The sequence below is a fragment of the Sturnus vulgaris genome, chromosome 14 (genome assembly GCF_052056855.1).
Source record: "Sturnus vulgaris isolate bStuVul1 chromosome 14, bStuVul1.hap1, whole genome shotgun sequence".
Classification (NCBI taxonomy): Eukaryota; Metazoa; Chordata; class Aves; order Passeriformes; family Sturnidae; genus Sturnus; species Sturnus vulgaris.
In genome coordinates, this window is record NC_142256.1 from 12,748,531 (window position 1) to 12,765,959 (window position 17,429).

General features: G+C 45.5%; 1 protein-coding gene across 5 annotated transcripts in view; it reads left to right on the forward strand.

Moving 5' to 3' along the window:
- The window catches only part of PLS3 (plastin 3), a 49,941-nt gene that overhangs the window by 9,961 nt on the left and 22,551 nt on the right, over positions 1 to 17,429 (forward strand). Inside the window, exon 1 of one of the 5 annotated variants that reach the window (XM_088173164.1) lies at positions 8,386 to 8,500. The exons of 3 other annotated variants lie outside the window; for them this stretch is intronic. The gene's annotated coding sequence lies outside the window, so the exon portion shown is untranslated. Of the gene's footprint in view, positions 1 to 8,385; positions 8,688 to 17,429 lie in introns of those variants that run through there. One more of the 5 variants, XM_088173166.1, reaches the window with a different exon arrangement.

Below are 17,429 nucleotides of genomic sequence, written 5' to 3' on the forward strand. Positions count from 1 at the left end.
ATTTTGATGTTTGTATTGATCTTTGCCTCAGTGATGTTGCTGGTGCATGTGGTACTGTCCCAGCCCTGGTATCAGAAGCCCAAGTGCTAGGACTTCTGATCTATGGATTCTGCTCAAAATAACAGGGAAGTGGGGCTGCTGATCTGCCTCTTCCACTCTCTCTTATCTACTACAAGGTAGAAGAGTGTCTTGCTCTACTTTCACAAACAGTAGGACTGAACTTGTTGCCTTTGACTCTGCCCTGTTGGGAAGGTCAGGAACTGGAGGAGGTCCTGGGGGTTTTCACAGTCTCTGTCCCTGTTTTCATGGGAGATCTTGGTGCAGCCCCTCTCGGCAGATGAAACTGCTGGGCCAGCACCACAGTTCTCAGTCTGTCTAGTGCAGCACTAACCAAGTGGAAACTTGAATTCAAGCTACCCATCCCTGTAATTGGCATTCATATTTTGTGAAGCAGTGCTTCAACTGGATCTGAAATCTTGATCTGAAAGATCATAAATTCTGGGTCCTTGTTTATGCTGCCATTGCAGTCTTGTGCTCCTTCCTGCTAATCAGCCAGGAAGGGTTTGTGGAGTGTTGTTTGGGTTTGGAACAGGGCTGTGGTTTTGAGATTCCAGGATGCTGAGTCTTGTCCCAGGGACTGGCTTGGATACTCTCTTGCTTTGGAGCCTCTGCAGCAAGATATTAATGAGCAGGCTGATATTCCAGCCCATCCCTGTTTTCCTTGGGCTAAACCAGTGTTTGCCTTCTGCTATAACTGTTGAGCAGCTGCAGTGCTGTGGTGATATATACACATGCATATTCTGCTATAAATCCTGTAGCTAAACATTTCCTTGACCCAGCGTAGAACAAGGTGCTTGTCTCCAGCTGGTCACTGAAATAAAGGAAGTGAGTTCTAAAACAATATTGCAATTAAGCTGTTTTTTCCTGAATTTTGCACAAAATGTTTTGCCTCCAAGAATGGATTGTGAGGGCTTTATTTTAGGGAATGCATAGGGTGTTGTGGGTGTATGTAAAGTTACCCTGTTTTGATTGGTATTGGGCAGGCATTCAGGGAGAAAGTTTGCCCTTGCTTTTAAGAACTGTTTCTGAGAGAGTGACATTCTGAAGGTCAGTAGAGAACAAATGGAAAAATATATTTACAAAAGCATTCATGTTTCTCAGTGCTCCTGGTACTAATAAGCAAGTTTCTGAATCCTCACTCTGATAGAATTCACCTTTCCATAAGGAGAGAGGGGAAACTAGGCTTTCTGAAGACTGAAAATATTTTGAATAAGCAGCCTTAATGTCTGACCTCAACTTTAGCCTGTTCCTTTCTGCACGATTTGGCTGAGGTTGGGACTAAGCCTTCCTTGGGGACACGGATGGGAGGTTCCTGTGCAATCCTGCTCCTGCCCTTCTTCTGCCCACCCCTTTGTAATGTTCTCGTTGATCTGATTTCCAGCTGGGCTCTTGCCACTGTATTATATAAACCAAATGCTCAAGCAAAGGCAGCATAGATTCTTGCTAAAAACTTGAAAAACTGACATTGCTTCTGCCCAGCTAAGAAGCTCCTGGAAGTTACTGTAGCTGTGCTGACAGATGATAACATTAGTTAGATCCATCACTAATGGCAACAACTTTTATTCCTCCATCCCCTTCCCTTTCTCTAAGTAGTATATACACTTTTTCTGGGTTATATAGGGTTGTTTTAGTTGGTCCCTTTGCTCCCTGTGTCCTGAAGGTCTGTATAAAAGGAGTTTTGAAAATCATGAAATGGGGTAAAATTCTGCCCTGTGCAGTCCTTGAAAGTTGCTGTTATGCAAGAGCCTTTACAACCAGTACCAATCAATAATTCACTTCAGCAATTAAAGCTCTGTGCATTGATTTGATATCAACTTGGCACATAGCAAGGCCTTGCACTTTCTTTAGTGCATTGCCCTTTCACATGTAACACTCAGGACTGATATTCTTGCTCAGCATTTGGACCTCTTTGGTGTAATATGTGTTGAACCTTGTGGTGTCATTTCCCCCAGCTATCTACCTCTTCTGCCTGAGCTCCCAAGTCGCTTCATGCTCTCTATCAAATACCATGCCTTGCTTGGCTTTATGTAGGATCTGTGAATGTTAGGTTTTTGGTTTTGTTAACTTCTAGGATGAGGGTTTCTTTAACACTAATTCTTAAAGCATTAAACTCAACAGCAACAGCAGACTAGAGAATATAAAAAATCTGCTGTCAAAGCAAAGACTGGCTTCACAGCACAGAGATCAGTCTGCTACTAGTAGCTGTTTTTTATGGTCTGGAAAATGCGAGATGGCTCACTAATTAACAGTGTAATGAGCTGTGTGGTGCAGATTGTGCTCTAGGGACCTGAAGGCTATGGGTGACAACTTAGTGTCAGGGCAGGAGTGTGAGTGGTAATCCAGCTCTACCCCACATACTTGAAAAGAGTGCAGTAGTTGTGGGAGCCCCTGGAGTGTCCAGTGGGTCCATCCTACAGGAGACTTTCTGTTCTGATAGTGGGAGCTCACCTGCAGATGCAGATGGATCGTGTGGGACTGAGGAGCCACCCAGTGGTCATCTCCACTGGCCAGGAGTGGGTGCAGCAAACTGGTCTGCACAGTGGTCAGCAGTTAGCCAAATGTCCATTTGGTGGCCAGAGCAGGCTGTGACTACAGAGGTTTAATCTCTTCTTGCATATAGGTGGAACGTATTAAGCAGTTCCTGACCTCTGGTTCTGCATAATTGCCAGTCTTGCTACAGTCCAACAATTTTTCACATTTTTTTTTACTGTTGTAATTTTATTTTGAAGATTACACCTAATTTATTAGTAATCTAATTGGGTGCTCCTGTAGGCAAGTCCCTGGTGGTGTTTGGCATTAGAGAGAGCTCTTGTTTTCAGTTGACTTTTTTAAAGTGGAAATGGGTGCAGTGCTTGGCTTTGGTAACAGTATTTATGTTTTAGTATTTAGAAAGTGAATCTTCTCAGGGGAGAAATCTTGCTCAAGTAGCTGAAAACTTTGCAAAAGTGCTGCTGCTGCTCAGGCTGCAGAGTATTTATCACTGATAGAAAGTTAAAAGGCTTGTGACAGACTTGTATGAAAATCTGAACCTCTTCTAAACAAATCTGTACTCCTGTAATTTGCATTGTGCAACCGTTTGCATTACGGTTGGTTTTTTGGTGCTTCTTAAAACTTTCTTTAGTGTATGTCAAAAGACCTTAGTTCAAAGAACTACATTCCTATTAAATGGCAGTTTTTCCATATTAATACATTCCATGAGGTTGCAGTCCACATGAATGCTGTATATTTCTCAATTGTAGATGTGTCTGAGTGTTGCCAAAAATGGATCAGAATGGTATCCCTGCTCAGAAATATTGTGTGAACAGTCACTTGTGTTCTGCAATAGTGCAGTTCCAGTGTAAAATACTCTTTCCTTGAGTAGTGACTGAAGGTGGAGAGCCACCTAGAGCATGTTCTCCAAGAGAGCAGAGGGTTGCCTAAGTCGTGTCAAGGAGATTTGTGTGATGGACAGAGCTGGCAGCTGAGATGAAAGATGAAAAAGTATGTTTGTGTTTCCAAAACCCTCCTACCAGACCCAGTGCCACTCTTTCTCCAGTGTGGGGTGGCTGACTTGGTTCTAACTGGGATGCTGTGCTAAGAGTGAGCTCTCTGCTCGCTGCCTCATCTTCCTTGTGCTGATGTCTTTTTGACCCCTCAGGCAGCCAGGACGGGAGGACTGAAATGCTGAGGAGAAGGAAAGGGCCAGGATGGCCTTGGGATGATGTCAGCCCTCCCTGGGTGCAGTTTTACTGTGTCAGGGCAGTTCCTCTCCCATGCTTCAGTAAGAACCATCAGGCTTCATCTGATGCTGTTGTAATCACCCAAAGTGTTTTCTTTGGGGTGTGATTCTTGCAAGGTGCACTTTGTGATTGGTTAGGTGGAGCTGTAAAAATGGCTTAAAAATACTGTCTACTCTAAGTTCCTTCCAGTGGCTTCTCCTTTGGCTCAAATATTTAGCAGAAAGGATGGGGAAAGTGCCTCAGAACTGGTGATGCCCTGGTCAGGTCTGCAGGACTGGCTGGAAAGATCTCAAAGGCACTGCAGACTCCTGCAGTGTTTTCAGTGCTGCCTTCTGCCCTGCTAAGTGCAGCTCATCTGGCAACTGCTTTTCCAGTGGATGTGCAGAAAGGGTTTCCAGGTAAACTCCTGCTTTCTTTCTCCCTTTACAAAAATCCCCCAGCCAACCCTAGACTCCCCATGGCCCATGATCTCCAGAGAATAACTTGTTCACTTTTTTTTCACTTATCCCTTCTCCACACCCACCTTTTTTGTCTTTTGAATTTAATAAACTGGGTGACTCAGTACTAAATATAAAGCCTCCTGCTTCCGGCATCATCTGCCTGTGGCTCATTTCCTGGAGCTGACATCAGTTGAAGTCTCCCAATTTCCTTATGAAATAGCAAGACATTAAATATCCTCTGCGTGGTGATCTGGGCATACTTGTGGACTTTTTTGGTGACTGCTTGGCTCCCTGATCTAAGCTGTGAATAATTAGCTGGTTAATTGCTAAGCTGAGCACTGGTGGAGCACAGGGTAAATCGAACAAGACCTCAGATCTGTTTTGCACTGCAGAATCATACTCAAGTTTGCAGGCGTTTTTAAAATAAAGACCAACTTTCAGTCCCTCCTGCATATATGCAAGGTTTTTATTAAATAAGCATGAGCCTGACTAATGTCTTGCTTTCTTCCAGATGACAGGCTCGCTGACAGAGCAGCTCAGGAAGCTTTTAAGGGGGAAGTCTAGCAAAGATGGACCTGTTTTTTCTTTGAAAAGACTGATAAACTGAGGAGTTAAGGTCAAATGCTTGCTCCTCAGTTGTCACATCTTTCCATAGCTGTTTACATTGATGGGATATACACTGCCATTGGTTGGCACTGAGGGAGGAAGCAAAAAGTGCATAAACCCTCAATTTGTATCAAAAAGCACAGATGAGAGCCTTTCTATCTGTTCATAATTTCATTAAAATCCTTACATTTAAAAGAGAATGTGGATAGAACTGGATGAGGAGAACATCTTCTTGCACATGGTAAATACTCACTGATGTCAGTCCAAAACGGGGTGGTGGCTGGCCACTCAGCTTTGCTCTCTAAAGCCCTGGCTCACAGAGCATGGTGGTTTTTTCTCTGGTGAAGTAGACTATTTAAGTTACCTGGTGTTCTCTTTCAGTTAGGTATTCTTTTGAACTTCTCCCTCTTCTCTCTCACTCTCTCCCCGCCTTTTTCAATTTTTTTTTTTTATAAGGAGGGGGAATGTTCCTGAAAACACTAAATTTGCAGCTTCAGAGCAGGCAGGGGCAGGAGACTGAGCCACTTTTGCTGCTCCTGAAGGCTCGCCAAGGTCTGCTGATGCTCTCTTGGCTCTGGGATCTCCCAAGGCTGCTGTGGCCCGGCTCTCTGGCCATGGAGGTTTCTCTAGCATGGGGATGCTGGAGTGGATCAGCATGTCCTATACCCCCGTGGAGCTGGCTGTATCCCAGCAAACGGATATTTTAGGCAGGAGCTAGAAGTGCCAGCCCATCTCAGAAATCACTGGGACAGATGTAGCATGCTGAGGAACTTGTTTATCACTGTGGATTTCATAAGTTATCTCAAGCAACTTCCAACATTAGCATGGTATCTCTTGGCATTGGTGAGGAAAACATCACTTCTGGACTGGGCAGGAGAACTTGGTGTCCAGAAGCAGATGGTTGTCGTCTTCTGGACTCTGGGGAGAGCAGTGAGGCTGCACAGCCCACTGGAGCCAAAGGCCAGGACACTGGATGAGCTCTGTTCCTTCCCCAGAACTTCAGCAAAGGGTCTGTTCTTGAGGGTCTGTGGTGAAAGATGACTCGCGAATTTACCCTTTCAGCTCCCTTGTCACCTGGAAGGCAGCAACTGCCGCTCCCACAGCCATTGTTGAGTACCTTCTGGAGGGCAAATATGCATTCGTGGCCTCCCAGTGAAACTTGGCAGCTGGAGCTGTGGAGGAAATGTGTCCCCTTGCGCAATGATGTGCTGGAGGAATCCTGCCAGTGCTGGAAGTTCTCTTTGTGCACAAACCTACATCGCAATGTTCCATGCAGGGGAGTGGATGTGTCACCTGAGCGCCTCAGGAACTTTTTTCTTCCCTAAAAGGCTTTTTTAAAGTGTGAAGAAGAGGAAAATACACTGGTATACTGGCTCTACCAAAAAAAATTCCTATTTTGGAAGAGTGTGGGGAGTGGTGTGAGACCAGGCGTGTTGAGGAAGTGTGCTGGGAGTGCCCGGGGAACTGTGCATTCACTGCCTGCCATGGCCACACCCTGGCGTGCTCAGTCTCGGGACATGACGTGGAGATGAGTGGTGCTGGCACTGCCGAGGTGCTATTTTAGGTTTGACTGTAATTGCAGGTTGGACCGCCAGGACTGGATTTCGAGTATTCACAGAGCAGAGTCCTCTTAAAGCTCTGGAAAAACTGGCTATCTCTGATCTTTTGCAAATGTAGAAGATGGGTATTTCACGTGCACTGTGTGTGAATTGACCTTGTGGTGGAGCCACTGAGGGAGGGCCTGTGCTACCTGGTGACAGGGCAGGGATGTCCTTTCCCTCTCAGTCAGATGGAATGATTATACCTGATAGGCCTATGGGATGCTTTACACTTATTTGATAAAGAAAAGGAGTAAGCAGAGGTCTGAAGACCCATGGGCTGGTGACTTTTAGGCATCTGCCACCTGCACACCTGCAGGTGCTGCCTTGCTGTTCCAGCAACGCAGGTGACAGAGACAAGGAGAGGAGGCTTTTCTTTTTCCCTCCAAAAGCAGACATTGCTTGTGCAATGGCTCTGCCACTGCTAGAAAGTCACAACCTAGTTTGGGAGCTGGGCTCTGGCATGCTTTCCCCAGGACCCTCAAGGCCCAAAGCCTCGCTAACCCTTACAGGATGAATTTATGCTGTGCAATATACTCACATGTAGGATGGAAAGTGGAGACACTAAACTTCATGACATGAGTTTCCTCATTTTTGTTGCATGTTTTTCCCTAGACTTTACAGGCTGGATGCAGTCCCTGGTTTTGGTCAGAGCAGCCAGATGGGCTCCCTGCACCCAGAGGCTGGTGTGATGCTGCAGCTGGTTGCTGGTGCAAGTCAGAGCAGAGCTGAAGTTACTCTTCCCTAAACCCTGTCTGCTGTGCACTCAGCCTGGTCTCCGTGGACTGCAGAAGTGTTTTTTCAATCCAACTTCTTTCCTTTTAAGTTGCAGCTGCAGTTCTGGGCATAAAACCCTCTATTTTGGTTTCCATGATGTTTACCATCCTGAGGAAGCTGGCAGGCTGTGGGTTTGGGGTTAGGTTTTCTGTTTTGTTTTGTTTTTTGGGGTGTGTTTTATGCCTCTTTTGAAACTTTACAGCTGGAAGCTAAATTTTCAGGTGATACCCAAGAAATGGTACCAGGCAGTGACTCACTTTCCTGGGTGATGTAATTTTTAAAGGGAAACAATAAAAAAACGACCCAGTGACCATATCTTTTAGAACAGTCATGAGTTCTTCAAATTTTTTACTAATTCAAATATTGTACTAATTAGTAAATGACATCTTTTCCTTTTACCTATCCAAATGCCCAAACATTATGGACTTAATAGGAACAGAAATCTCTGAAATATATGATTATAGTTTGGAAAGCTGACTTAACCTTCCTGGTGATTGATTCTGCTCCTGTGCATTGCCTCAGGAACACACAGTACATGATGTTTCTGTTGCTTGTGTCTTCCTGGCTAGCAGCAGATGTCTGTCCTTGTTTCATCTAGAGCAGACAAGGATTAATTGCTGAGGTAATGCAATATATTAGAGTGTGGGCCAGCTCTGAACTCTAAATTTAATTTAATCTAATCTATTCAGACCATTTTTAAATTTTTTTTTTAATTTTCATTTTTGAGACGCTATCAGGTCAAATAGCAGGGTGGAGACTAAGGCCAAATAGGTCTGGATCCTTAGTATTCTGTGAGCTTCTGGTTGTTTCCGAGACGTCCATAAAATAAGTACATAAAGCCAAATACAAGCTCTGCGTTGCTGTTTGACTGGACACGCTGAGAACTAGCAAATCAAAATGCATTTGTTTTAAAGAGTGAAGAGCAGTAGAGGGTTGTGGGTTTTTTGTTTTGTTTTGGGTTTGTGTTTTGTTTTTTATTAATTAAAAAAAAAAAAAAAGAGTTTGCTTACCTAAAAGCTCTGTGTCTTACTGATCCCAAGTGCCAAGCAATAGCAGACCGAGGGGTGGTTCCTGGGGACAATCCGCTCCGGTCTCCCGGTGCTCGGGGATGCTCGGGCGGCTGCCGCGCATCTCTGCCGGCATGACCGCATCCCTGGGAAGCGACCTCCCATGTGGGCGGGGAGGGAGGCAGGAAGGGAGGAATGCTGGTGCCCAGCTCCGGGCCGGGGGCGTGGGAGACGCTGCAGCGCTCGGGCCGGGCGAGGGAGCGATTCCTGTCTGGGAGGAGAGAGGAGCGGAGGTGAGGGCGGCTGAGCTGTGAGGGGGGGCCGGGCCGGGCCGGGCCGGGCTGCTCGGAGTGCTGCGGGCCGCGCCACAGACTGTCCTGCAAAGAACTTGTTTTGCTTTGCTGTTCTCTGCGAAAAGTCTTGTGATTCCTACTGCTGTAGTAGATGGAGGAAAACACACGAGGGCAGAGCGAATTTCAGGTTTGGATATGTCTGAGTTTGGAGTTTATCGGAGCACCTGATGCGTGCGAGAGCAGCAGCGAGGGCAGGCTGAGCATCACCCGGGGTTTAATGTTCCAGGGTGTGTCCTCAGAGCTCTGGGACACAGTCGTGTTCCATCTCAGGCTTTTACGAAGCAGAACTGCTTAAAACTTGCATGTTAAAGTGTTAAATATTTAAACCTCTGCCTTGCAGAAAGTGTGAGGAGCTCTGAGTGCTTTTGGCAAATGGCTGTAGGCTGCTGGCTGTGGTGGCACTGAACTTTTTGGGGTCTTTGTCCTGGAGAGGCTGGGCTCTGCATGCTGCTGTGCCATTCCAGCTGCAATGGCATGAGGCATTACAGGCTGGCAGGATTTAGTTTCCTATCAGAGGAGTTTATTTTGCTGTGGTTTCTGGCTATACCTGATGCTGGAAGCCAGTGTAGATCCTCTGTAAACACTTTAGTAGTCACTACTAGCTTAAAGCACTTGCATACTAGAACTTTTAGGTATTGAACTGAAATGCTGAATTTTTTGTGCTAAAAATTTTTTTTGTGCTTCACTTGTCTGCAAACCTGTAAAACACTTCTACCTCCAGCTTCTTCACATCGTATTTTTGTTTATACTGAGTGTATTGCTCTGAGGTTTTGCTAAGTTATGTTTTATTAAATTGATAATATACTTGCTCTTAGCCAAAAGGCTCAGAAGAGGTATTTTACCCTGCATTTATTCTGCAAAGCATCTGTCTCTAAAGAATGATTTCCACAGCTGGAGGACTCTCATACCCTCCTGAAATTCAAAGTAGTGATGAGGTTGCATGCTGTTTAAAGTGCATACGTCTCTTTAACCACAACATCTGTCCTAGGGGTATTGGGCACTGGCTGAGCTGCGAAACAGAGGGAAGAGGAGGAGGCAAAGCAGCTTGAAGGAACCTAATGAGAAGTTAGTGCTTGGCTCCAGGAGTGCCTGATGCATTCTCCTAACCTTGATGCTGGATTCATTTACCTGACCTTGAAACCTGATAAATAGAGTGCATTTTGTGGAGGTTATTAATGCTTCTCCAAAATCCAAGAGTCACAAAGTAGAGCTTGCCTGATCCTGAACTGGCGACTGCTGTCTTTGGCTCCCTATCGCTCCTCCCCATATTAAGTTAAATTATAGAGAAGTGTGGGGAACACCCTGCAGTTAGACTAAATGTGATTTCACTATCATTGCAACCTCCTGGGAGGCAAAGCCAGCAGCTTTCCTTCACTTCTGGCCATTTCATGTTAATTTTTGAGATTAATGTTTCTGATTTTGTGAAGAGTAGATGGGATCTACACTATCTATTCTACAGTAAATAAGTGGTGAATTTACAGAGATTTTTCCTACTTCATAAGCCACTAGGATAGCTATGCAGTGACACTGATTTGTTAGAGTCTAATGTTGCTTTCTTGCTCTGAAGCAAATTAATTTGACTTTTTTCCCTTTTTCCCAAGTGCTTTCTAAATAAGATTACAGACAGCTGGGGAAGGATGGAAAATGTTCTTTCTTTTATCAGAGGCTTTTTCCAGTTAGAGATCTGTTACTGAAATTCCTGGGGTTTAAGACAGTTTTGAAACATAATTACAACACTTAGGGTATGGTTTGTAGTTTCTAATGTTTTGTTTCTTATTTAAGAAAATATTACTTGGCACATTTCTCTGAATGCTTATCATCTGGGCAGCCAGAATTTCAGCCATGGCTGTTCTCCTTCCAGACAGTTCTTTTTACCTTCAACTAATAAAACAGTTTGCAAACTGCTTGACCACAGCTGTACCTTCTAAAAGGTTGCACAGAACCCACCCTCCCAAAATTAGTAGCTGAAACTCCCTATTGTCCAGCTTGCTGGGGATCAGCACCGTCATGCCGGGTGTTTGGCTTGCAGGAGCTTGTTTGCTGGTGTTGAATAAGCAGTGACTGTATTGTGATTTAATTTAGGGATCTGGTTGATTCCCCCACCTGGGCGGGGGGGAGAAGTTTAACAGACTGAGTAATGCTTCTTGCTTTATCATGGCACACTGGATATCAATCCCTTTTCCTGCTAAAGGTGCTGCCTGAGAGCTGGGGTTACTGGGGGATGGGAGAGTGTTCTGGGCTGCATGGGCTTTGCAGGGCTTTATCCAGCTGCTCCTGAACCAGGGTGCAGCCTCAGGTCTGCAGCCCACCTTGTAAGGAACTGGGCTCCTTTGGGACTGAATATTGGGAAATCGAGACATATGCTTTAAGCTTGTTGAGGGTAACCTGCAGGTCTCAGCAAGCAGGTCCCAGTTGCTTCTGGGGAAGAAAATTTGCACTGATTCAGCCTTGTGAACCTTATTGCTCCTTGCTTATGCTGGCAGGGAACCCACTGTCTTTTCCACTATTGCCCTGAGAGTCCCCTCATAAAATGAGGGGTGCTGAGTTTTTGCAATGGATGATGGTAAGAGATGGGTCCTTTCTTGGAGACTTTTATGGTTATGGTACAGAATAAGCAGAATGAAGTGTTAAAGCTGCTCTTTTTTTTTAGGGAACTGCGCAAGAATAAGAATTACTATCAACATAAGAATTTCCTGAGAGGCTTGCATGACTTTTCTGTGCCTGAGCCAGGAATTTAAATGAAGCCTTCTGAGTTTCAGTCCATTAGCTGACACCTGACCTCAGCCCCTCTCTCTTTCACCTTTTTGCACTTAAGTTTAAATGATCTCTGAGTGTTACTTGCTTTTGCAAGTTCCAGGTGGATGAGTGTTCAGGTCTTCCTTTCCTGAGATGTCTTGAAAGTATCACCTGTTCCATGTTGTACTAGCTAGGTAATGAGAATGTTGCTGTTCTGTTTCCACTGGCATGAACAAACTATTTCAAAAGTTAGTTAAAACAATCTAGTGAGTTAGGATTTCAAATGTTCTCTAACCCTGGAGCAGCTGCTCTACTAAAATTGGAGGTGTGTCAAAATGCAACACTTAGTAGCAGTATTTGTCAAAGAGGCTTTTAAGGATTGATTCATTGGTGCCTTGAGCAGTATTTTATCTGTTTCCTACTGTGCCCTGTAGATAATAAGTACTCTGTAGATATGTGTAATAGATTTTGAGCAAGGTCTGTGTGCTCTGGCTGTGAGCCTGCAGCATGATGGGGTGTGTGAGTGCAGTTGGTCTCCTCTGTGACCATCCATCCAATCCACTTGGCCCTGGTCTTCCATGACAGGAGCCTTCGAAGACTGTAAGGTCTGCAGAAAGCTTTTAGTGCTTCTCCCTTCCATTTGAGTCCCAAAGCAGGTCTATGTTTCTCTTCAGCCTTCTTCTGGAAGATGAGAGTAACCAAGCATCCATCCACTGTGCTCCAGAATTGCATCTTACCCCTTAACGTGCATTAGAGGCAGCTCTGGCTCAGAGGATGGGGATGTGTTGGGGTAAATTTCATTGAGGGGCTGGGGAAACTTTATTTTTCCCTTTCCATGGGCAACTGGAGTGGAAGCATTTGTGTTCTTCTAACTTGTGCTTCCTTCTAGCCTCTGGGCAATTTGGTGTCACATGATCCAGCATCCTCAGCTGCTTGCTCTCTGTCTGTTTTCTCTATCTGTGAGACAGAGGGATTAGTGTACTTGAATCCCTGTGAATTTCTGTTCATATCCCCAGCTTTCAGTATTCTGGATGCTGCTGTGGAGGACATGGCTCTCCTGAGCTTTTATCAAGGTGCGATTCCCATTTGATGCTGTAAGTTTGATGCTGATTTTGGGTCTTCTCTGGGTGCTAGCTACAGTTCAGTTCTGTGTCAGGGTTCTGATCATGCTGATCATTATCCAGGCCTGACCACACCCCAGAGAACTTCCTTGGCTGTGCAGGGCTGTCAAAGGCATGTAAATGTGCTGATGGGTCAGCAGTTGCTTTTACTAAGGATTTAAGATGATTGAAGCTAGTGAATCTGGTTCTGTCATGAAAGGAGAGGAAACACTTTGTCCAGCATGCAAAAGGGGAAGGATCAGGTTGTCCAGCCTGTCAGTGGATGTTGGGGTAGTGGTTAAAGTCTGAGCAGAAGACATAGGAATAGTGATTTGCTGCATTTGTTCCCATACTGTTGGAGTGGCCCTGCCTTTCTTCACCCCAGACCCCTGCTGGGCATCTACCCTGCTGCTCAGAAAAATACCTGGCATCACTCTATGCAGGTCTAGCTAGGAGAAACTGAGCTTCTAACCTGGATTTGCTGGAGGAACATAACTTGTCCAGAGGTGGATACTCCATTGAGACATGCCTCCAAATCCAGAGAGAACCTCTGGCAAGCTAAGAGCAGTGACTAACTCCAATATGTGTGTCTACTCCTGATGGATTTGGCAGATTTTTCCCCTGCAGCAGTGGTGAGTTGTGCAACAACTGGAGCAAAGTTTCACAGTCCACTCCCAGGTGAACATAAGCATAGCAGGGAACTTGACTCTCCCAGCATGACAGTGTCAGGAGTCTGAAAGAATATAAAGCAAAACCTGCTGATGGGACTTCTGCTGTTTTAGAGGTGCTTCAGAAACAGCAGCTGGGGGTAGTCTCAATATGGAATTGGGATGAAGTGACCTGAAGGGTGCCTGTGCAGTGGGAATCCCTATCTGCAGTCCTGTGTCCTTTCCCTGTGATGCAGCTGCTGGGCTACACAGCCAGCATGGATCAGTCAAAAGGTCTACTGTGCTTGAGGTGTACAGGTAGCTTGAGGGAGCTAGAGAAGTAGGTGGTGTTAAGGTGGTCAATTCAAATAACCAGGCAAGCTTAAAGTAATTAAGAATTAAAATTGAATTTATGTAGTTGGTCTTGGCCTGTTGAGGTGAGTGTTTTGGTGCTCTGCATGGCTGAATTAAGAGTGAAATAAAGCTAGATTTGGGTAATGACTTTGTAGGTGTTAGAGTACAGTGGTGTTCAGTAGTTAAAGCATTGCAGACCTGACAGCAGAGCTGTAGATTCGCTGCTGTTGAGCCTGCTGTGTATGGGGCTGAGAAAACTTTACTCAAGGGGAGATCCACAGATGAGAGATGCAGCTACTCAGCCAAATCTGGCACCACAAAGCAATGCCTCTCAAAGCATTGTGTGCCCCTTTCCTGTCCCTGAGTGGATAGGAGCACCACAGTGTTTGTGAGCACAAGAACCGCGATTGTGCAAACAGCAAACACCAAATTGATTTCAGAATCTGCATCATCATGCTGATGATAAGAGTTAGACACTAACATGGTGGAGCCTAATCACTGCTCTGACCAGGATTACATCTATCACCCAAGTGTGGTGAAGGTCTGGTTTCAGCCAGTACCTCTGACCAGTGGCTGTGTGGAAGGTAATTGCCAATTAAAAGTTTATGTGCTTCCATCAGCTTGGTGTTTGCTAATAACCACATGCAAGGTGCAGGTGCTGTCTTGTAGGAATTTGATGAGCAAAACACTGTGGTGAGCATTTGACGAGCACACAAACTGATTATGAGCAGGAGAGGATGGATTTTATGATAGGTTTTCATTTACAGGCCGTCAATCCCTCAGCTTTCCTGTCTCCCTCCAAAGCATTGGAAACTATTTACCTCAGAGGACTCACCAGACCAAGTCTGTGCACTGTAATGTCCTCCTGGCACTGTCAGGTTTGGGACTGTTATCTGTAAAACCCAAAGGCTTTGCTGGGGCTGGACCAGTAAAAGCAGCCATCAGAGCTGATGATGGAGATGGGAGTGGATGTATGTGTGCCCTGTCCTGCCTGCAAACATTTCCAGAAGCAGCATGAGCCCAGGCCTGTGCCTGTGGAGGAGGGCTCCTGCAGGGTTAGGAGATCGCTGCAGCATCCTCTGCAGCTCCTAGTCGCCTGGGAAAGAAAACTTACACTTGTATCCCTTGCCAGTGACTCTTCCCTCACTGTCCTGAGGGTGGCTGCTCTGGACTGTCCTGGCATCTCTGGAACTTGCAGAGTCCTTTGGGGATGGTCACAATGGTGCTGGCTGCTTTCAGAAGGGGCTGGGGAGGGTGAGGAGGGCAGTGCACACAGCCACCGCAGTGAGACCAGCCCTACCTGCAGAGCAGGGAGGAAAAGGAGGATTAGGTGAGCCACAGGAAGCCTGGGGGCCGGTCCTATGTCAGCTGAATCTCTGGGTTTCCTCCAGATTGGCCAGGCAGCTGTGTCAGTGCCCAAGCCCCAGGGCTCTGGCACTTGCTGTGGGTTGTGAGGGTACCGGGTCCCTGGCTGTCCCATTGCTTGTTTCAAGAGACATGTGCTGAGTTAGTGGTCACAGGTCTGTGGGGTTTGACTGTTTTTAATTAGCTAATGCTAACTGACTTGTCTTCTGATGTCAGGAGCTTTTGTCATGATAAGGGAACAAAACCACAGGTTCCTCAGAAACGGTGAATACATACGGAGTGAGTCACTGCTCCAGACTAAGTCTGGCTCACTTGTGTTGGATTTTTTTTTCTTTAAATCGGGTGGAAATAGGACATACTAATACCTTTTTGCTGACACTTTAATGTGTCTCTGCATTGGCCTGTTTGAGTAAACAAGTTGATATTGCTAATCAGTCATTGTAGAGATATTAGAGGCAGGCCTGGAAGGGATGAAGCGCTCAGTTTTCAGAGTAACACAGAGCTGCTAAGAAAGTAAATTCTTCCATTTGGATCAGCAGCAAATTCCAGCTCTGTTTCTGTTGGAAGTGTTCAAGTGGCTGTTAGGAAATATTTGGTTGTCATGTGCTTTCAAATTTGAATTAATCTGCCAACTTTCAAGACATACAAATATCTGAATATCCCCCCTTCATCAGTTTTCTACCAATCCTCTGTGTAGGATGCAGCTTCCAGGGCTTCCCCTCTTGGGGAAGAGTCTTGAGAACATTTTTCTCTGTGCTTGAGTGTTTTTAAGTTGCTGTCTGAGCAGTTAATCCACCCAAATATCCTGGTTAGCTTCTGGCACTTGTGCTGGAAGTGCTGAGTGCTCAGCAGAGGCATCCCTCCAGTGACAGCCCCTGCAGTGGCCTGTCCCCAGGTGGCTCACAGCTGTCAAAACACACAAAGCTGGGACAGCTTTCCTTGACCTGCCCTTATTGCAGTTCTGCAAATAAACTAACCCAAATTCGGTGACTGCAGTGTGTTTAGAACCTGTAAAATTTGTTTGCACAGGAACTTTATCCAGCCTGGTACTCCAAAACCTGACGTGTACTTACAGCAGCTCTGATCTGTATCACAGGTAACCTTCAGAGGGCAGGAACAGGCTGCACCATCCTCTGGGTAGGTCGGTGCCTTTGTGCATCCACGTGTTACAGAGCTGCCCGTGCTTTTCTTCTGTGTGGCGAGGATAAAGGCAGGATGAGGGCTCTGGAGCAGTGATTGCTTCCTTGTACACTTTGTTTATCTGTGCATTGATCAATGGACTGTCAGCCACCAGATTAAAACTTTTCTTTTGTTCTCTCTTCATCCCTTTGAAATGGATATTTAAATGTGAGTTCCTCTCTCTGCCTGTCATGTGCTGGCTGGAGCTTTCTTGCAGCAGGAGTGCGTGTGACATGGTCAGGCATGAGCAGCGTGCTGTGTCCCCACAGGGCTTCCAGTGAGGCAGCTGATGTGTGATCCCTGTGCCAGGGTGATAAAAGGCCCTTTTATGTCCCACAAGACAAAGCCTCTTGTTTAAAAATGCAACTGAATGAAAAACACGATTCTGAATGCCCTAGACTCAGCTATTAAAAACAAACAAACATAAAAACCCCCACACAACAAGAAAAAGGAAAGGTCCCCTGCCCCCCAGCCCAGTATCCCAATGATGGTGTAATACCTCTTCATTGCAGAAAAGCTCTGTACAATTGCTTTGGAGCTTGTAACTTTGTGGCCCACTAACCTTTCCATACACCCTTTCCCCTTCACACACAGCCCTGACAAGGTCAGGTGTCTGTTTTTTCTCTGTTGGTTTGAATTCTCCTTCCCTCCTCTCAAGCAGAGAAACAGAAGGAAGAGTGATACTATAAAAACTGAGAGGGAAAACTGTTTTATGGAATGAGCTGAACAGTCTAGGTACTAGAAGGAAAGATTTTTTTTTTTTCAAGTCAAGACCCATACAATCAACTGTAGGGCATATCCAGAGCATAATATTTCCCTGATAAAGTCAACCAGAGCAGCATTTTTAAAAGCTCTTGGCTTATGGTGGTGTTTGCTGCTTCTTTTGGTGTTAAAGATGTTAGAGATAGTCAGCAGTGAATTAAATTCCAATTAAGTAGTTAGGCAATGATGCTTTGGGAAATCCCTTTTTAAGGGAAATCCATGGTTTAAAAACAAATTGGTGCAAATGAGAATTAGGAAGAAGGCAGAACTTGTAGAGGAGCTTTGGCTGAATTTTCAGTCTGTAGCTTAGACTCTCCTGCCTGGCAGCTCATGCCACCTGCCTGCATATCCAGATCTGGCTCTGTTCTTGGTAACATTCTCCCAAGTGTTTTTGCCAGTTGTGAAATCCATCTCCTGCATCATGCAACAAGCTTGCTCAGAGCTGATCTTCTTGCTAAGCAACTCCTTTATCCCCTGGAAATAGTCAGGTTCTGGTGGCACTGAGGCTCAGCTGAGGTGCCCATGGAGTGCTACAGGGAAGGGGCTGCTCCAGGATTGGAGATAAATCCCAGATTGGACATCAAGCAGGACAGTCAGTGCTGCACACAGCATTCCTGCATCTTACAGGGACCTGCATGGTAGCATTGCCTTGGTCAATTAGCCTGACTTGTGATCTGTGAAACAGTAAAAAATTTACTTTTATAAAAAATTATTTTTTTACCTCTG